General features: G+C 43.0%; 1 protein-coding gene and 1 long non-coding RNA gene across 7 annotated transcripts in view; one reads left to right on the forward strand and one right to left on the reverse strand.

Moving 5' to 3' along the window:
• ELF1 (E74 like ETS transcription factor 1) overlaps window positions 1-21,219 on the forward strand; it is a 92,250-nt gene that overhangs the window by 848 nt on the left and 70,183 nt on the right. For 3 of the 6 annotated variants that reach the window (XM_056329911.1, XM_056329914.1, XM_056329909.1), the window contains exon 1: window positions 20,836-21,022. The exons of 1 other annotated variant lie outside the window; for it this stretch is intronic. The gene's annotated coding sequence lies outside the window, so the exon portion shown is untranslated. Of the gene's footprint in view, window positions 1-20,434; window positions 20,677-20,835; window positions 21,023-21,219 lie in introns of those variants that run through there. 2 more of the 6 variants (XM_056329908.1, XM_056329913.1) reach the window with 2 other exon arrangements.
• Window positions 13,988-20,233, reverse strand: LOC130145278 (uncharacterized). The gene is made up of 2 exons (XR_008820465.1): window positions 20,052-20,233; window positions 13,988-19,815 (listed from the first exon to the last, which is right to left on the reverse strand). It is a non-coding gene; the product is annotated as an uncharacterized LOC130145278 (long non-coding RNA).

A 21,219-nucleotide genomic window follows, 5' to 3' on the forward strand; every position in this document is an offset into this window, starting at 1 on the left:
CGGCTCTGTGCGCCCCCCGCCCCAGCGCTGCGCGACTTGTTTGCCGACGGTGCCGCGAAAAAAGTAATGTTAATTCACCAACTGCAGCTGGCAACCTTTTTGCTGTAGTCACGCACAAGGGTGGAGGAAAAGCCTGTGGAGTGAGTCATGGATTTAAGAGGCCCTCTGGTTGTTTATGGCGAAAACAGGGGGTGGCTCCTTCGGCGTGCGGGAAATAAGCGGAGTGAGGTTTGCTGAAGTTTGGAATAACAGGGCGAGACAGGGATGCCCGTGCATACCACCCCCCCTGCCCCAGCTGGCTATCGAGCAGCCTTGGAAAGGAGGGCGGCAAGCAGCGCTGCTTTTTACTGAAGGCAGAAGGGCCTGCGGTCGGGCTGTCATAGCGAGATGTGGTAGTTATGCATTTGTCAGCATTTCCATTATAAGTGGCGTTCTTACGTAGTTTACAACTTGGTTATAAAAATATGCACTGGGTTGAAATTTGGTCAATGGCCTCTTCTCCGGAAACATCCTCTAAGCAAGTTTTGAAATGGTTCTGCTTAGATGCTAAGGGGAAATCCATGGAAAGTATTGGCTTTTAATGTGTCTCTGAACTTTAAAACTTAGCTGCTTAGGCACATGGATGCATTTACAGCTGTTAGTAAAAAAAAAAAAAAAAAAAAAAAATCCCATGCCCCACCACCATCACCCTCACCACCCCCCAAGTCTGTTAAACTGGGGAAGAGTTTAAAGGCTTAGCCTCTGCAGGCCTTGCTTTTTACATGTTAATTACTACAGCAGAAACTCTGGAGACTCTTGCAAGGTCCCTGCACCCTCCCGTTGGGGCACCCACCTACAGAAGTGATGTAGGGCACCACGAGTCTGCACAGCTCTGACCTTCGAGTGCCAGGGCAGTTCCAACACCTCAGTGCTGCAGACAAGAAGCTGGTGTTTAAATGAAGGTGGAATATGTTAACTTTGCTCTGTGGGATTATTTTATTTTTTTTTTACCGTGTCTGTTCAGATGTTGCTTCTGAGACAGGGAACGGGGAACAAGCACAGTATTCAAGAGGTTTCGTTTGTATACCACTGTATATACATGTATCTGGATCCCGTGAAACATGCCTGCCACCCAGTGGATATGTGGCTGATCTATATATATTCTATACATTGACTACCTCTCTGCCCCATCCAGCCCTTCCCTGTTGGTAAGTTTGCAAAGTCAAATGCTTAGGAGCTGTAAAAATGCCAGGCTTATCTGGCCGCCCTGAGTCTTTGCATGATGATGGTGTCTGTTGTGATGTTATCTGCCACCATCCTTCCCAGCCAGCTCAGATGATGAACCAGCTCAGGTGATGAACCAGTGGCACATTTGCCAAAGCATACCAGCTCCCTGGCTGGGTAGTAGCGAGAAGAGGTAATGTGAACAAGGCCGATGATTGTATGCAGAGGGAGAGGCAGTTTCACACCTGGGACGGCTGGAGAATTGGGTTTTGCAGCTCCTGCCATTGCCACAGGATTTCCATGTAAACGTAAAGGTTTAGTCACATGGTCTTTTGGTTTTTCTGGGTGCCTGGCCTGAGTCCCTGGGATCTCCTTTGCAGTTATGCTGAGCTTGTCCATCTGGAACAAAAGTCAACAGCTGTTTGCTCTTGACATACAGAAAATGTTTTGTAGGTCTGAGCGTGTTAGAAATGCAAGTCTTGAGTGTCAGAGTTGCTGGACAGTGTCTGTAGCTTTTTCCTTTAGTCTTTCCATATCTTAGTTTCCCATCTTTTAAAAAAATGTCGATAACAATACCTTTTATTTGATGGATTGCTGTCGTGATGAGAACCATAAAAGAACCTGGGAGAAAAGAAATTATTCCCTCTGTGGTTTGAAATTGTGTAGTGATGGCCTAGAAAACAAGGGCAGAAAGAAGAATTTGTGTGTTAACTACAGGAAAGCTTATATGGGGAAAAAAAATGTGACCAGGTCAGTTGCAATTAGAGATTGACCTCCATGCATATAAGCACTAGGAGACGTGTTTAATTACTGTAAGCCACTTAGTTCTAAGAATTCCTAAATTCTGCCATGTTAATCTCACTTTTATTACTGCTTTTTGTGTGTGATTTCCTAGGTTTTCTTTCCCTTAGGAAAAGAGCTAGGGTAGCATACTTGTGCCATCATCCTTCATTGACTGGATTCCTGATGTAACATCTGGGATTCTGCTGTTTGAGCACTCTGTTGAGATTAACCAGTGGTCATAGGTTGTGGCTGTGGTCTGTGTTGCTGTGAACATCCATAAGACAGGGCAGGGAAGGGCAAGGAGAAGCAGGACTTCTGCTCGTGTCCCAAGTACCTTGTGCTGTCATGGCCTCCACCAGCCCTTACATGGAAAGCCTGGAGCATCCTGCTGTTCCCTGGCTTGGAGCGTGGTTATTTGAGCTGCAGACCTGCCCTTCACAGGAGCTGGGCAAGAAATTGTTGCTGTGGGGATGGCCTATCGTCTGATCAGCATGAGGCGTTGAGAAGAGTGTGGACATGGCCTAGCAAATACCTGCTGAAAAAGCACAAAGTGCAGTTTGTCTTTGAACGTTTGATCAGATGCACTTGGATTTTTCATGGGGGCAGCAAAATGGACACCTGCAATATAGTGGCTCCAGCCCTTATGTCAGACTTCGAATCTGTCACCAAGAGCTGGAAGGGTGCTGTAGCCTTCCAAGTTTCCCAGAGACTTCTGTTAACATTGAAAGACAGCATTTTCCTTGGTCTTGTTCTGAAAACAGCTAAAGTATTTTGGCTAAGTTCTAATCGCAGTCTGCCTCTTGCCGCACCTCTCGCTCAGAGGTAACCTCTACAACACATGGAACAAAATTTAGCCTGAGGCAGACATTCAGCTGGGAAAATTTCAACCCAAACAGTCAAAAGTCTGGCCAAGTTACAAGCAGCTGGAAGCAGCATCTTGCATTGGAAGCGTTTGGGAACTGCCTAATAGCCAGTGCTAAAAGTTTCATCAATACTGTTTACATGTTTATGTACATGGAAATACACTGCTGAATTATAGTATTTTACTTGGTTGACTAACTGGCAGCCAGTTGATTCTGATTTTTTTTTTAATAGAGAATCAAACCTAAAATTCTTTGATTAATTGTACAAATGCTTTTCCTCACTCACATTATTCATTGTTTTCCTGGCTGAAAAATTGAAAACTTTAAAACGGAGCCTATGAAATAAATGACAAACCAGGGCTTACTTGTTCTGAATCTTTCAGAATGGCTTAACAATTGTTAAAGACCAATTTATAGAACTAGAGCAAATTGCTTCCCAGCATTTTGAATTGTAAAAAACCACATCTCCCAAATTCCTAAGCTATTCATCAACTGTTCTGTTGTAGCAGACTCACCCTATATTGTGTCCCTGATATATCTATTAACTCTGCAGTGAAGTGTGAGTATAAAACAATTGTGCCATGGAGTCACTGTGGAATAAATACCACAAACATTGGCAAAGTTGCTTCATAAATCTTAGTTCAGAAATGAACTTAGGCGTGCCTTTCTTCTATGGGAGTGCAGCTGTTTCTTGTGGCATCCCCTGAGGGCTGAATCTTGGCGTAGGGCTGTTTAGTATCATTATATTCTCAGTTTCTGTGATGATATCTCGTTGTTACCAATAGATTACATGCAGGTTTGTGTGTGTGTTGAACAAATTACTAGTACAGTGTGCTGCATTTTTTTAAAATGGTCAGAACCCAGCAGAAGGCATTTTTCATGCAGCCACATATAAAGGAACCAGGAATGCAGTTACACCAGCAGGATAAGAGACTGTCTTCAAACTAGTAATTTGCAAGAAGGCTTAAGAATGTGTGCAGAGAATCGTCTTAACAGGATTTTTCATTGTAATGCTGTGACTGAAGTGTGATCTTTGGCTGTATAGCAATATAAATATTGCACAGAAATAGGAAAGAAGGTATGTGGCCTTAGTAAGATTGCCGGAATTCTGTCTTCTGGTGTTGCTGCTCACATGTGAGGGAGGATGTGAAATATTAGTAAGAGCACGGTGACAAAAGTGATCCAGGGTTTGGAAACCCAGCTTCACAATGCAGGGTGTACAGTTTATTCAGCTTGGAAGAGACTAAGTGGGGAAATGACGCCTGTCTATATTGTACATATGTGTAAGGAAAATACATGATATTTACTTGACCCTACTGAGACATCCAGTGTCTGGGAGATTAAGTTAAGATACATTGTACCTTGAAATAATAAGTAGCAATGAGGGCAATAAAGCATTGTCATGGATTTGCTGTTGCTGGGAGTGTTTAAAGTGAGAGGGGGTTTCCTTCTCAGAGATGTGCTTTGGCTTGATTCTGTGGAGGACACTTGCAGTGCACGTAGAAGAGGGAAGGACTGTGCTCAGTTGAACTGTATTGTTGCTAGATTGCGAAAATAAGATTATTTGCAGTCCTGTCCATGTATTGTAGCACAAGTTGCTACCTTGGACAAGATTATAGTAAAATGTCATGCTTCAGAACCTGGCTGGTCTTCTCTTGGGTCAGGAGGACCATTTCTTCTTGCTGCTTAATTTGACTTCTGGGATTGTGAGTAATTATTGTATACTTTCCTCCAGAGCATCAACATCTGGTGGCAGCTGGAGACAGGATATCGGGTACTCACCTTCCTCGCTTGCTGCTCTCTGTCAGTACAGTTCGCTCATATTCCTAGGTTAGTGTACTGTCTTTGCTCAGGATGCTGACAGCTGTATTCAGGGATGAAGAAATTTCCCCTGCCATTAGATAGACAAGGACGTTGCTCACTGTTCAGAAGTCAGCTGCTGAGGGCTCAGTGTACCTCCAAGCCTGCTCTCACCTTAACCACCTTTCTGTCCTTTGGGTTTGCCTCTCCTGCTGCCAGATCTCCTGCTGCAAGCGGACACCAGAGATGGGGACATGGGAAAGTGTGCATATGGCTTGACAGCACCCCTGGTAGTTACTAGAACAACAGAAGTTATGGTGGTGAAATCACTTTGTTGAAGCAATACCTGCAGAGCTCTTTTTCAGGCAGCTTCACAAGAAAGCTGAAGGTTTAGTTTGCCTGGGAATTGCACTTGGGCCTAGATAGTTATGAGATGATGTTTTATTAATTCCATCATTCATTCTTTTTAATACAACATTCACATTTTTTCCTCTGGCATCTGAATTTGAAATATACTTTAAGTGTTAGAAGTATTGCTTTTTGTGGAAAATTTACTTTATAGCACTTACTCTAGAGTGCCTGGTACGCAAAAGAATGCCAGGGTTTGATGTTCAATATTTCACACAGTGGCTTTGATTTGGGCTTTTTCATTCACACCTTAAAATATCCTATGAAAGTTTTAAGGTTAAAAAATTGCATTTTCTGTAGAGGATGACATTACTGGAAGTTTTCCTGTGGAGAAGAACTGAAACTTGAGGAGCATAAGTTCTTGTAAATCAGTATCTCTAGACTTCCCAAAACCATGCATATATTTCCGCTTACTTGGAAATAACTTAAGCACTAAAGTACTCCTCTCAAGCATGATTTCTAAAAACACTTTCCTCAGCTACCCTATTGAGATATGTGTGTTTGAGAAAATAATGACAGTACAGCCTTCTAGGGTTTGGCCTGTATATCCATTGCTACATTCATTGGAGTAAATGGTAATGCACTATTGATTTCTAGGGGATACAGGATCCAATTCACTAATAAAGTACAAATCAGATTGCATGTTTTCAGTTTTTAAGAGCTCTGGTTAGGTTATTTAATAAATTTCTTCCCAGAAAATGGCAAAATCAAAGAATCAACAGTAAATTTTGAATCTTATTTTAATGTTCCAGTAGTTGGATAAAACTTGGGTTGATACAGGGATGATAATGAGTATCGCCACGTGATGCCTGTTTTGAAAATGTGGTCATAGTTTGTATTTTGCCACCTTGTGACATCTTACTGTGTTGGTAATATTAAGTGATTTTTATTCCCTCACTGGCTGTCAAGTGAAACAATGTTTTAGGATGAGATTAAAATTTACAGAATTGTCAAGTGACCTAAATCCACCTCAGGGGCATATCAAAGTTGAAAATAATACTACTAAATAGCTGAGCTGTATAACTGATTGTATGCCTAACAGCACTAGATGTGCGTGTAGGATAATTATGCACCCAGACAACCAAATTAACAAAGGCTACAAATAGTATTAGGACTGTGTTCTCTGCCAGGTTTGGTTTCCCCCTTTACCAGTGCTAAATGTAACTATAATCAGGATAATCGAGAATTAGGTGTTTTTATTGAATGCATTACGCTATACCTGATGTGTGTGTGTGCGCAAACTCCCCATGTAGTCCCTAATCTAGCACATCTGTGGCCAGTGAAGACATAATTTTGCCTTCTTCCCAGAATTAGTTTGATTTTCTTCTTTTATTTATGTGTGTATACAGAAGTATCTTTTTTTATGTTAAAACCTACTATTTCAGCTTCACCTGCGTACTCTAAGCCGTGTGATATTCCAGTCTTTTCCTTCATTAATACAGTGGTGACATTAAGCAGTTACAGAGTCTGAGGTACCTGGTCATACAGGCATCAACGAAATTTAATGAGGTGTTTCAGCATGCTTGACCTTGTTCTGTGACTCGTTTATGTGTCATATTTTCATGTAGGAAACCGAGCATGCTCCAAGTCCTGGCAGAAGGTCACTCACAGGGTATCTGCTGCTGCAGCTTCTGTTTCCACATCTGCTGCTGCTTGGAGAGGCACTGCTGCTGTGTCGTTTCCAGCAGCTTCCACATTAAGTGTGTTATCGGATGCTTTTGGGCTGGGCTTGGACTCGTCAGGAGGGGACATGAACTGGTGATTGAGAAGTGGAACATTGCAGGATTCTGCAACTTGCTGCAGACCTTCAGAGAGCCTTTTTGGGCAAGGGGGTTTTGAACAGCATCCTGGCATCTGTTCCCTGCTCTTTAATTTTGTTGAGAGGAGAAATTCAATGAGAAATTTCAAGGTGTCTGGTTGATCAAGGTCTGACGTTGAACAAGAGAATTGCAACAGATACCTTTGTTTTGAGGGGAAACTGGAAAAGCACACTTTGTCACCAGTATAAACTATTGAAGAGGTGAGGAGGTTATTCTACACTGTGGCATAGAATTTGCTATTTTTTTAATATAAATGACAAGGGAAGTGGTATTGTGGGTAAAAGGACAGCCAGACTAGTCACAAAAAGGATGGTGACAGTACTTAGTGTTCACATACTGCTGTAGGAATGCTGACTGATCCAACGTGTTGTGATAATAATGTGTTACCTAAGGGACAATAAGACTCTAGGAAAAGAGCATAGTCCAAGGCAGCTTCAGAAACTGCAGTATTTTGGGGAGATAAATTGATTTAAACATCAGAAATGTGCAAACTGGGTAACTAAGTCCAGTTGTTTGAATTCATACATTAAAATACGCTTCGTGTGCTGAGGGCGATGGCAGCGGGTGACAGAGAGCTCCCACATTGCCTCGGCCTGAACCCTGGGCCTCCTCCCTCCTTCTCTGCTTCCCAGGTTGCGGGGGAACGCAACAGAAATGAAGCCACCACCAAGCTCCAGAATAAAGTCCAGCACTTGAATATTTCTAGCAGTAATTTCCCCAAACAGACAGGCCTTCAGGCAGCTCTTGCACAGTGTTTTTTCTTGCTCTCCCTGCGCATCCTGCCTCACACGTGACAGACAGCAGCATCTAATGAAATAGCTGGCATTTAATGGTTATGGATCCCAGCTGCAGTCATCTTCTCAGTAAAACATTAGGCCTGAGGGTCAGCTGTGCAGAAAAAGACATCAGCCTCTTCACACTGTCACTGGAAGTTGGCAGTGTGTATGGGTGTCCCAAGGAGGGACAGGGTCGCAGTGTGTGTAGGAAGTACAGGCAGCTTGGCCTCCGTGCCCATGGATGCTGTGGCTGTGATGGCCACCTCTCTGCTCCGTCAGCTACTCCCCCCAGCACCTTGTCACTCATCTTCTGCCATCATTTACTGCCCTTCCCACCTCCCCCCCCAGCCTGCCAGCTGAACACGGGAACCCTTCTGTTTCTGCCAAAATTCTTTTACTTAACTTACGCAGTTTAAACAGTAGATTTATTTTAGCCAAAATGGATTGAGGTGCTGAGGTGGCAAAGCTGAGGCAGGTTCTGGTAGCTGTACTGAGAAGCTGTTGTGGGGTGGGTTGAGGAAATTAGTGGTGTGTTAGTGGAGATAATGGAAATGAGATGTGTCCGCAGCCTATTGAACTGTAAGCCTTTCTCCAGCCTTGTGCCAACAGACTTGTGCCAGTGTTTTACTTTTGTATTTCCTTCTGGGAGAAAGGAATTACACCCATATGTCACTGTATGCAGAGAGTAGGTCTCCCAGCACCCGCTTACCTCCACTGAAGTGGTCCTGAGCTTTTTTCTTTTGTATTTGGGTATCTATGTGCTCTGTGCAGCTGTCTTTCGCTGAATGCATTTTCAAGCGAAACCTTAGTCTTGAGCCATCCAAAACAAACCTCTAGGGGTTTTTTTTTTAGGTTTTCCTAGTTGAACAAATCTTACGGGTTAACAGATTTTTAGTCTTTATGGTTTGTAAAAATTTTACTAAGGCTTTTGCAAATTCAGTTTTCAAATGTTAATATTACAGGGTAGTAAACCTCTTCAACTGTTACAGGTATAATATTTTAATAAATGAAAGAACTGGCTTCTGACCATAAATATACTGCAGCCAAGATGGTGAAAGCCAGAAATATACTTTTATGTTCTTGGCAAATGGCCATTTGTGAACATTTTCCAGGGCATATCTATTGATGTCAAAGAGTTTTACTGTCCTTGTGATCAAATTTGCTGGTGTACTTCTATCATTATTGTACTCTTTCGGGAGGGGAGGGGGTGATGGCATCATTATGTACCTCATCTGAGGTGAATTATTGCAAATACATTACCTAAAGTCTGACCTAGCTACTTGCTTTGACTCTGGACGTAGTTTTTGGCACAGTCTAAAACAGAGGTCAGACAGCTGGATGGTCACAACACATTTTCAGGAGGTTGTTTGCTTAAGAGGTCTCTGTATATTTTGTATGAGAAAATCAATACATTAGCTTTTGTTTTGTCTTGTCCTTCTGAAATAAAAGCTGCACAAGAAATGGGGGTTTGTAGTCTCTTGTTTTATCATTGCTGTGTGACTAGAAACTGGAAGGTCAAGTCATACACAAGGCTGTTACTGTATGAGCCCCCTCAATGTCTTTACTAGTTAGGTGGGGGTTTTTTTCCTCATTTCCCAAATCTATGTGTGTTAGTGGAAGCAAACAACTCATTTCATGTTTTTCTGAAGAAAAAAGGTAGTTATAGAAGTAATTGTTTTTATTGTGGAGAATTAATGTTGAATACTGTGTATCTTATGTCTCTGCCTCAATACCTGTCGAGAATATTACTTATTTTTCTGAATTCTCTAATCCTCTAGGGCTCATACATTCTCCCTTGTCTTGTTTCAGATTGATGTCAAGACATGTAACGACACTGAATATAGTTAGAGACTATGTTGTTCATTGGAGCTTCTGCTTTATGGTATGATGGACAAACATATCGGTCCCTCTTTATTTTTGTTTCCAGAGGTGGAGCAGGATGTGTTACACACATATTTAGATTTAAGTTTCCATTCTGTATACTTCATTGTCAGACCGAGCAGTAGTCTTATTATAGGTGTTTCGATAGGCACAGGTATTTGTGCAGGTGTGGTTTAAGGGAGAAAATGCATATTTATGGTTCTTTTGTATAGCACTATGTTCATGTTTGTGGAATGACTGCCTTTTAGCAGAAGAAGCTATTCTAAATGGGTAGTATTAGGAAAACTACTGAATTTAGGTACTGTGTTAAAGAAACTGGAGGAGTGATGTGAAAAGGTGGTTTTATCAACACTGTCACTGGTACTTTTTGTATGTGTGCTCCCCCTTTCTTATCCAGTCAGGTTTCTAAATCATGTCCTTAGGTTTCTTACTGGACTTAAGACAAGTAGAAATAAAAATCCTGAAGGTTTTTTTCACCATTCTGTGATAAAACCTTTTTTGGGATTACTTGTTTTATCTGCCAGAAGAATAAATTACCAGTTCCAGATTAAGCAGGGGAGAAGATGGCAATTGTCTGTGGATTCTGACTGGAACATAGTCACAGCTTGGGTGGCTTAAAACCAGGTGCTTCCATGCTTTTGCTCTGTGGAGCCACTGCAATCTAATTTTTTCTATTTATTCCAAAATGTATTTTGAGTGTTTGTTCATACACCTGAAGAATAGGGAATAGAGCTGGGAATGAAAGAAAACAAGGTAAAACAAATCAGAAAGGGAAAGAAATAGAAGAAGGTAGATCCAAATTGGTTTCCTCCTTCTGACTGTAAAGATATCAGCCATGAAAACGAGATGCAGAAGAAACTGTGAATAGTCCCACTGATAAAACTGCGATAATTTAAACTACAGAATCACTGAGAGCTAGATCAGTGCTTACAGCAGAATGTTGAGTTGTAAGCCATTACCAATAGTAAGGAATTTAAATTCCTCTCACCCAGCTTAGTGCATGGACATTTGTTTACTGAAGGATTTTTTTGTGTCCTTTTTAAGGACAAGGTGTTAGCTTTTACTAATGGGAGGAAAATGGACTCAAATCTGAATGCTCATACCAAATAAGGCTGAAGCCTAGTCATCTGTAATTACAGTTTAGATTTCTTTCCCTTCCTCTCCAAAACATTGTGTTAGCGTGATGTAGTTTTAAGAACAGCAAGAGCATGAAGTATGGACAGGCAGTTTTTTCACCTAATTAATGACCAGATTTTCTAAGTGAGCGGTACCCATCAATGAAGCACCAGAGCTTTCCCAGTTGAGTATGACCAAGAGCTAGAGCTCATGATCTCCCAATTCACTTTAGGCAGTCTGGGCTTACTTTGCTGCCCTTTACAAATAGGGAGGAGGGTACAGAAAGTCCTGAGCAGCTATATGGGGAGTCAGGTGCTGTTGTTAGCTTGGGATTGGTGCCAGTGATCAGACCCAAGGGGAAAGTGATGGGGAAACTGAGGTAAGAAGGCCTTATCAGGGATGTGGGGGAAAAGAATGTATGAATGAGTAGCCTGCCACCAGCTCCACTTTACCTCACTAGTGATGTTTGTGGTTTTTTCCAGAGGATTTCAAGTCTTTATACCTTTGGCATTTAATAAAAATGAAAATAAATGGATGATGAGGAGACATCTTTTGGGGGCTTGTACAAGCACAGCTAGCAGATGCGTATTTCTGCTCTGGTCAGAGTCAGAGTGATGGTGTGAATGAACAAGTACTCAAGGGAAATACGGGGTGCTTGTTTAGGGTAGGGGAGTTTGTTTTCTCATAGAACAGAGAGTAGTAGGGAATAAGCTGCTCCTAGTTTCTGCAAAGCAGCAAGGGCTCATATCCCAAAACCAACAGGTCTGAGGTTGTGGGCATTTAAGGCTAAAACAAAAGGTAATTTTCTTCACTCTTGCTCCTTCCTGAGTGAGATTATTGACCACTGCCTTAAGAAAAGATGTTTTAATTATTCTTATTTGGAATATTAAAATTAATTTTGTTTGCTATTACTTTTCAGTAGTGGTTGAAATAAAGGAAGATTTCTGTGACCGCAGTCACAAATAGTATATTTTTGTCTGATAGGCGAAGCTGGAAAACATTTCTAATGTGTCTTGCTAAAAGTGGGAAGCATTAAATGAAAAGTTCATGAAATAAAGTTGATTAGAGAGAAACAGTGGATGAAACACTCTGAATTTAGACTACTGTCCTAGAATGTGAGCACTCTACTCAAATTTGGGTCTGTGTCCCTTGATGGCAGAGGGAGCTGAAATCATTCCTCTCTGGCTAGTGGTATGTTTTCCAGAGCACAGATCTTCAAAGCTGATGGACTCTCAGTAAATGCAGGGCAAAATGGGTTGTAATGTTAAACATATATACTGAAATGCTAAATTGACAATATTAGACTAAAATAATAAACATAGATATATACATAGTACTTTGAATTGAGCATTGAGGATACTAAGTCTATGACAGGTTACTTAGGGAGAATATTGAACTCCCTCCATTAAATGAATGACCTCTATTAGTGGAAAGCAGGAGAAAAAAGCACATCTGAGAAAATGTGCCTGCCATAATGTGCTCTTGTTCTCTTAGCCTCTGTTCCCAATGTTGTCTTCAGAGCTCCCTAAACCACAGAGTCAGGAAAAATGGTTCCTCAGAGGCTTTTGGAAAACACATCATAGTAGCAGAAATTCTCTCTGGAACTGAGCTTCTGTGCGTGTGTGCAGTGGTATCTTCTAGGCTATGTCTGACAGCTGTACCTAGTTTTTATGGGCAAGTGACAATAGCAGAGGTGACGGTTTGGTTTCTTGAGGTGATCCACAGGATTATAATCTTACAGGATTTGCTGGTAAGACTGCCCACCTGGCTGAAGATCAGCATAGAGATACAAGACTTCTGTTGGTGCAACTTGAAATGTAGCTGAGAGTTGGCCTTCCAGCAGCCAGTTCACCTTTCCTGCAGTGCCAAGCTTCCCCACAGCTCTGCTTTTTGTGTCCTGCAGTCTTTATTTTTTTTCTCTCTTCTCCATGATTTATGTATTCACCAAGTGGTTAATGTAGCATGTATTTGGGTAGGGAAGCCCACTGCTTAAAGTATTGATTGTTTCCTGAACAAGCAAGTATTTGGGTTGTGTTTCTAGCTAACGTTTCTTTAATAGCCAGTTCTCTGTGTGAATGAGTTGCGATGGAAAATTGATTCATTCACATGAGCTTACTTTTTTGCAAATCTTTTTTTCTCTTGCCTCTCCAAGTTAGCACTTATATATTTTTCCATAAACACACGTTCTTTTTTTTGTGTTCACATCCTGAGCAGTGCAGAAATACCCTGTTGCATTCTCATAAGCATCTAAAATATTTGTGGAACTCTGGCTCAACATTTTTCTAAAAATGATGTTTATCTGGTTTTCCTTTAATTCCATAAATTTGGCCTGCATCCGTACAGGGAGTCGGCACAAGTGTGCAAGGTAGCTGATAAGGCCAGTCTAAGATGTCGGGATTCAAAGGATAACAAAAACTGGAATAGAAGCAAACACATTTTCATCTGACTTGAGCAGTAGAAAGCCTTTGCAGCAACGACCCCGACATGTGCATGTACTAGATGCTTTTTGTTACTGTCTAAAACTGAAGTGTGAATAAATAATTCCCTGGTACTTCTTCAAGATATCAACAATTTCCTGTAGCACAGCTGACTTTCTGGGACTGCGCAGTCTCTGCAAACTAACTCTCTAGCCTTTAAAAGAAAATTAATTTAACAACAACAAAAAAAAAAAGCAGCTGCAGAAGTACAGCTTTGGGTCCAGAACTGTCTAGTTAAGGGCGGTGCCTGGCTGTTTTCCCTCAGGAGAGGGTTTGATGGGGAACATTATGATCCCTCCCCTTGTCCTCTTGCTCTGTATAAAGGCCAAACAATAATAGTAATACTAACATTGTCGTGCTGTAACTTCTGTGCATATCTGTGCGCTTGTCTCTGGCTGTACCAAATACTTTCTCTGTGATTAATAGCATTCCTTGCATAGAAACTTCTACAAATCTCAGCTTCATTCTTGATTTGATTTTTATACTGATAGACATAAAAAAATCCAGTGTGAACACTGGGTATTTTTTTTCTTCTTCCCCATATGTGTTTATTATTCATGAATGTGTTGCAACATCCAAAAACGTAATGAGTGACTCACAGAATGAGAAGAGGAAAAATACAGTTATAGCTTTTTAATGAGGATTTCTCAGTCAACTACAGTGTCCCAGTTAAGAAACCACTATTGGACTATCTAAAACCCACCCAGTCTTTGCTTTTATGTTCCTTCTCCGTATTTGCAACATAGTTTCACTTGGTATACATTTCTGTTCATTTGCTTGTTTGGGTTTTTTTTCAGTCTTGTATCAGGGATTACAACATTCTGACAGCAGAAACAAAACAAAAACCACAGAACAACATGTTTACAAATAGCTCTGGATTTATTTCTGTGTGTGTATAAGAGAGGAAAAGAGCAAAGGCTAAGTTTACTGCTACTGGTGTAGTAACATCCTTTCAGAGTTTAGATTGAGCTTGGATTCTTCAAAAATTATCCTTGCAAGGACTGCAGAGCAAATATAACCATCCTGTTAAAGCAACACAGCTCTGAAGGAATATAATAGTGGGAGATCTGAAGCTTACCTTGTGGGATGACATCCAGTGCTGGTCTGCTTTAAGAATCAACACTGACTTTCTTTCTGGAAAGATTGTTTCTTACCCTTGGAAAGTCTAACCTTTTCTGTCATATATATGTTTTTGAATTTTAGCAGTATTTATCAGTTTCATTTCATACCTAGTATTCCCTCACCTTTGTGTCTTTCTTGCACAATAGCAGGAAATCCATATTTGTTTAAAGGCTTTGTTTTGCGTGCAAATCCATAAAAATAGATGGGCGACCTAATACTTGTCTTTCAAACCAGCTGTATACCCAGGTGATAATTTCCTTTGGAAAGCTAAGCATCTAGCTGAATCTTACTGCAGTCAGGGTTGTATAGCCTCGTACAATATTGAAGTATATTATTTAAAAAAAAAAATATTCAGGGCTGGTACATACAGTGTGTGAGAATCTGGGATTAGAACATCATAGTGTTATGTCCTTGCTGGTTCTCTTGGGATATCCAGTAATTGTTACCATACAAAAATGAGGTCATTTTGGCTTTGATTGTTGCAAATATGTTGTGGTCAGGTGTTCTGTACATAAAATAGCATTACCTTCACAGTGCATAGCTGTGAATTCTAATTAATGGGCATTAATTAGAACTACACTATCTTCTGCCTTGTTTCAGAAACTGTTTCTGTCTTTTCAATCAGTAAGCTCTTCTAGATGAAAAAAAAATAATCCAGATACAGTTACCCGTTTGTTGGTATAAAATACATTTCTCTGCCCATTTACTTCCCATTAGTTGCCTTTGCTGTAGGGCCTGTGCTGGAACAGGGTCTAGAGATGTATTTAAAAGTATAAGGCATGTTGGCCTTCTTGGATCAGTTTAGTGACTCTGAATGAAGAATTGGAAAGTAGCAACTTATAAGTGAGTTGGATTTCAGGATGCAGGAGCCTTAACTGTCTGAATGTGGTTATTGATAACATTGGGTGAGGCACGATGATGAGGCACCTGAGAAAAAGAGGTAATACATACATTATACAAATATTTGCAGATTGTGGTTTAATTCTTTCTGTTTCATGATTTTTTGGAGGGTCTAAAGCTCACTGAGAGAACTATGGGGGATGAATTTGTCCTGTCTTTGATTTCTTTGTCTTGAGTGCCTCAGGGCTATGGGTTTACAAGTATGACTTCTGTCACACCTACTGGCAGGTGTATTTATAGGATGTTAACCGACTTTCAGTGCATTTTCCAAAACAAACAGGCAAGTAGAGTGCAGAGGGAGGGTGGAACAGAGCTAGCTTAGATCTGAGAGCTGTGGGTTAAGCAGCATCTCAGTCCCTTCTTTCTGTCTGTAGCATCCCCCAAGTAACATGTGTCGAGCTTTTTTTTTTTTTTACAGCTGTTGTGCAATCATGTGAGTCTTAGAGTGAAAACTGACTTTAGTGCTGGCCCAGTCTTGTAGTCCATTACTACCCACAGAGGGAGATCCTATGCCCTTCACTAGCAGTGCTCATCAGTCTTTTTGAGCTGATTCAACAGCAGCTAGTGCTCCCCACCCCTCCCAGTCAGCTTTCTGCCACAGTCATCATAGAATCATGGAACGGTTTGAGTTGGAAGGAACCTTAAAGACCATCTACTTCCAACCCCCTGCCATGGGCAGGGACACCTTCCACTAGACCAGGCTGCTCAAAGCCCCGTCCAACCTGGCCTTGAACACCTGAGGGTGGGGGCATCCACATCTTCTCTGGGCAAACTGTTCCAGTGTCTCTTAATGTCTTTAATGGGATCAGTGGAAAGTTTAACAGGTACCACATGGACAAAAACTGGTGCAAGGAGAGGATGGGGAGAGAAAATGCAGTTGAGGTTGGTAGAGAAGTGTCAGAGAGAAGCTGGAGCCTGCAGCTTCTGGCTGAGAGTGGATCAGAGATTATTCTGTGTCAGAGCTGTATTTTCTACCTGGATTTTTGCAATTCTTTCCCTCTGAATCTTGCTTGTCAGTAGAAAGGAGGATATAACCACATTTTAAACCACTCCCAGAAATATGAGAAGCATTACTTCTCAGCAGAATAAACTCATAACAAAAGGAGGAAGGAAGGAACTTAAAAGAGCGAGGAAAAGAGACTATATAAGTAGATTTTCCTAGACACTTGTCATCTCTGGGATGTGACCTAAGAATACCTTAGAGGTGATCCAAGAAGAGTTTGTGCAAGGCTGTACAAGGTCAGGGGTTTGTAGCTGTGTGGGATGTTCCTGTGCTGCTTGGCAAAGGCAGCTACCTTGCCAAATATGCCTTCGCTAGGAAACACGAGGCAAGCTTAGAAGCATAAAATGGATGAGGTTAAAGCTGCCTGGTGCTCAGTTGGGAATCCATTTCATTTCAAACACCTCTCTTGCCCCTTCTGCTGCAAAGGCATAATTTCTGGAAGCTTGGAAGACTGCAGACTTGTGAAGGACTCTTGTGTATTCTGAAGGAAGATGACATTTACTATCTGAAGGATTTAAACTTAACAAAGGACAGCTGGGTTACCTTCCCTCCCAGCTTTTGAAAAGAATAGTGGCCTGTTCATATGTACTTGGTTTACTACCACCTTTCCTTTCCTATGATTCAACTACAGTTCAGAAGACCAGCACAGTGAAAACATAGACTGTTTTCTCTCAAATTCATGGTGCTCTACTTTCAGCCTATACTCAGTGCACACTAAAACATCACTGAACCATACCTTTAAATTGCAAATTAAGAATGGATAGCTGCATGGGCTGCAATGCAGGTATCTAAACCCCTGGGTTCTACATTTCTCCTTTAAGATGGTTTTTTACTAAAACCTCTGAAAATACAAGAGGTTTGTAGATGGCAAACAATTGTCTTAAAAATATTATAAGTATGTGGCCTGAACTGTGGTTAAATAACACAGTGAAGAGAACTTTTCTATGCCTATGTCCCATAGCAGAGACTTCTTCTGGGAATAGGAGCAAGTTACCTTACAATCTCCTGTTGCAGTTTCTCCATGCATAAATATTTAGGTCATTATGCATCTGGCAGTGTTAGAAACCCACAATAGTTTCAGTCTGTTTTATGTGGCACAGTGGTATGTGCCAGTCCACAAATCCAAAGTACCAGGACAGTAACAGCATGATAGATAAGATATTATATTAAAATATTGTAGCAGTGCTACTATATGTTTCTCAGTGTTGTATCCAAGGAGAAAGGAAAGTGCAGGAGTTTGGGTGCTAACTGAACACTTGGGGAAAGGCTGGTTCAAATGTTGTCCTTACACACACACTGTGTGATCTCAGGCATGTCCATTGCTCAGGTGTTCTTCCCTGCCATGCTTGTAAATGGGATTATTAGGATTTCTTTCTTACAGGGATGCCTGAGATTAAATACGTTGTGAAGGTTGAGATACTGGGATCCTACAAAAACAATATGAAATGGAAGTTCCTTAAATCAGATTTTTACCCAGTCTTGAGCCAGTTTGATGAGGCCCTCAGCCTGTGCGAGTTAATGGTATGAGCCTGAGCTGACAGCAGGGTGGTGGGATCTCCTCTGGCAATAGTGGAGAGGAGTTACAGCATCTTGAGCTGCTTTAGGAATGGCACCACAGGGTACCATGTAAATGAGGGCTTGCTAGGCTTCTAATGTGGTGACCTTGTGTGTAATACAGTGTGAAGATAAAAACCAGTGAGCTTTTAAATCTAAAGTTTCTGCACCCTTCTTCAAAATAATGTGTTCTCCTCCACAAACCTCCCTTTTGGCCCATTTTCATGAGACTAAAGTGTATCTGTTTTCTGGGTAGGGCAGCACACCTCCAGAGCACATCTCTCTGGTCTGTTCTCATGTGGCTTCAGAGCCTCATGCTGTCCCTTCTGCAGGCCATCTGCTGTGGTCCCATTCTGCATCTCCTGGGGAAGCATCCCATCCCATCCCATCCCATCCCATCCCATCCCATCCTTGTAACAAGAGTTGTTGCTTTCAAAGCCAGTTGAGAAGGATGGACTCAAACCAGGGCATAAAAAGAGAAGTGGCTTCCTTGGGGTCAAACATGAGGCCAGCAGAAGTGGGAGCCGTATCCATGTCTCTGCCACCCCAGCCGGTGTGCTGCACTGCTCCCCTCAGGGTGTAATTTGGCATGTGTTTCTCTGCAGGCCAGGGCCAATGGCAACGTGAAAATTGGATTGTGTGTTATTTATTTATTTATTTATTTATTTATTTATTTATGCGGCCTTAACTTTTCCACTGGTGGGTTCCACCCTCTGCCATGCTGTGCGACTGCACAAATATTTGTGCTGGGAAACAGGTTGGGGGGGTATTTTGGTGCAAGGAATATGCAGCTGTGATGGAGCAGAGGGCTAAAGCTGTTTAAATTGGCTTAAGCCATGTTTTTGGTCAGTGTCTGGCTATGTCTTCTGTGCAAACAATGATCTAAGTTTCATAGAGATACTTATCCCAGCAATGGGCAAAGTCACTTCTTTAAGCCAAAATTAAAATTAGCAAGAAACCTGATACAGTTCCAGAGATAAACATTCACCTGCATTCTCTTTTGTTAAATACGTTTACTTTTTACATATGCTTTTTTTAGAAAATAATGCTTCCAGATTTAGCTTAGAAATGGCTAAATGTTTGCATAGCTTGTGCTTGTACATCATTACGAAATGATTTTTGTATTTAGTTGACTGACTGGATAAGGCTGTGTTGGCTTTTTCCCCTGTAAAATGTAAGTATTAGACTCTAGTAATTAAAATGGCACTCTCCCTGTGCCAATGTTACAGTTTCCTTGTAACTACTTGTGCACCTGGGTCAGATTTCTCCCCGCAGTGCCTCATGATTTCCAAAGGGTTTTGCAGCAAAAGAAACAAATACTTTTAGATGTAAGACTGGATTATAATTAAGTTGCTGGAGAGAGGGAAAATACATCTGTTGCGAGAGGTGGAAAATATATGTGACTAAAATAACATCACTGTGTTTCCTCCACATGGTCTCTTTTCAGCTGAGAAATACAAATGAAGACATATTTTGATAAAAAGCTGTAGTGAAGCTACTTTAGTAGCGACTTAATTGAGACCTTTACTCAGCTAGTCATAAAAATGTGCTACTGCTGTTTTTTTCAGATCTCCCACTAAAGCAGGCTGCAAAATAACATGATAAAACCTATGTAATAAAATCGTACGTGGGTAACTGCTCTTTAAACAGTAAACTGGGAGCCAGTTTTGCCTTTGAGTGCCATGTAGGTATCACAGGGACTGCATTACTTGCAAGTAAAACCAAAATTTTCTTCTTGGTTATTAAACGTAACCAGTAGCTGGAGATATTAGCATCCAAAAAGCAATGAGTTTTGCTCAGCATGCCACTTGTGGCATTACAGTTTATTACCGGGAGGGTTAATGACAGCCACACTTAAATCATATCTGGAATTATTTCGATGTGTTTGCTAGAAGTAGTGTCAGGTTTTTACTCGCAGCTTCCCTGCTCCTTGCAAGGTTGCCTCTGCTCCTGCTGCCCTCTCTGGCCTCCCAGCTCCTTGCCCTGCAGTTACAGCCTCTCGTCGCCTGCATGGCTTGGGTCTTTGTGCAGTGTCTTCCCCTACAGCCGCCGTGCCGCTTTGGACTCTGTCCTTCTGCCAGTCAGTGGGAAACGAATGCACGTGCCAGCCTGCAAACAGAGCCTTCGTTTACCCTTCCCACTAAAATAAGATGGAAGTCATTCTGTCCTCACCCTCCACGCCATGTTGTTAAGATTAAATATGTGTCAGGCATGCCCGATGAGTTGCTAGAGCCTGGCTGAAGTGCTGACGTTGCCTTCATCTGTGGGCTGGATGGCTCGGTGCACGATGCTTGTTAGGCATGGCAGTTCCCTGAAAGAACATGAGGAGTGTATCAGAAACTTACTGAGGATCCTCGGCAGCCCTGGCTCTGCAGTTAGGTGCGTGTCAGCGCTTCACTGAGTGCTGCACATTAATGGGATTTCACTGAGCGATTTGGGCCCAGAAAGTTTTGAGGGTTTTTTCCGGGGTTAGCCAGTGTAGGGCGAGCAAGACAGCATTGGTGAAACATACCATATGTTCCCCAGAAAAGTGTTTATTTATTTATTACTCGTGAAGGGGAGCGGGGTGGGACTGTACATAGGGGCTCCTTAGGTGCCTCTGCGGCCGGGGTGGCGGAGCAGGGAGGTGGGCGGGAGCCGCCATGGGCCCGCCGCTGGTGTGAGCCGGACGAGCAGCCGCGCTCCCTCACGCTCCGCACACGAGGCGAGGCGAGGCGAGGCGGGCCGGCCTCTCCCCGGCTGCCCGCACCCCGCCAGCACAGCCCGGGGAGCGCATCGCGGCCGCCGCCACCTGCGGGGCCGGGCCCGACCGAGCGCTGGCCGCCGCCCGGGGCGTGTCGTGTCGAGCCGAGCCGCCCGGCCCCGCGGTGACTCACCGGCCGGGCCCGGGCACCACTTCCCCCCCTCGACAGGAGCCATTTTAGTTGCACGAAGCGGCCGGGGCGGCGCCGCAGGCCCCGCGGCGAGGCGGTACGTGCTCCCCGGGCAGGGCGGGGAGGGGAAGGGAAGGGAAGGAAGGGCGGCCGGGCGGGGGGACGCGGCGTCCCTGGGCTGCCGGCCTCTGCCGCCTCGACGTGCCGCCCGCGCCGGGAGCCGCGCTCCTCGGCCGTCTGGGGAGGGCGGGGGTGGCGGGGGAAGGGAACTTCTGGTAAAGTGCAGCACCTGGGCGCGATTGGGAAAAAACCACAAAAAATCCAGGGAGCCGTGAGTGAAGGCGCAGTTTCGGGGCAGCAGCGCTGCGAGCTGCCTGTAGCCGAGCGCGTCGCTCCGGGCGAAGGGCAGCGCGGCCGCCGCTGTGCTGTGACCGGCGCGCTCCGTGAGTGTCGCGGCTGGCGGGTGATTTTGATGCGTTTCATAATTGTGTTGCCTTTGAAGCGTTTGGAGGTGTCAGGCAGCCTGCTGGTCTGACCCCTTCGGCCACTGCTCAGCTGACTGTAGGATAAATTAATTTTATTTACTCCGAAGCCGCGTTTACCTGGACCCGTCCAGCACGTAGCAGAGCACGGCCCAGGT

This window comes from Falco biarmicus, chromosome 2 (genome assembly GCF_023638135.1).
Source record: "Falco biarmicus isolate bFalBia1 chromosome 2, bFalBia1.pri, whole genome shotgun sequence".
Lineage (NCBI taxonomy): Eukaryota > Metazoa > Chordata > Aves > Falconiformes > Falconidae > Falco > Falco biarmicus.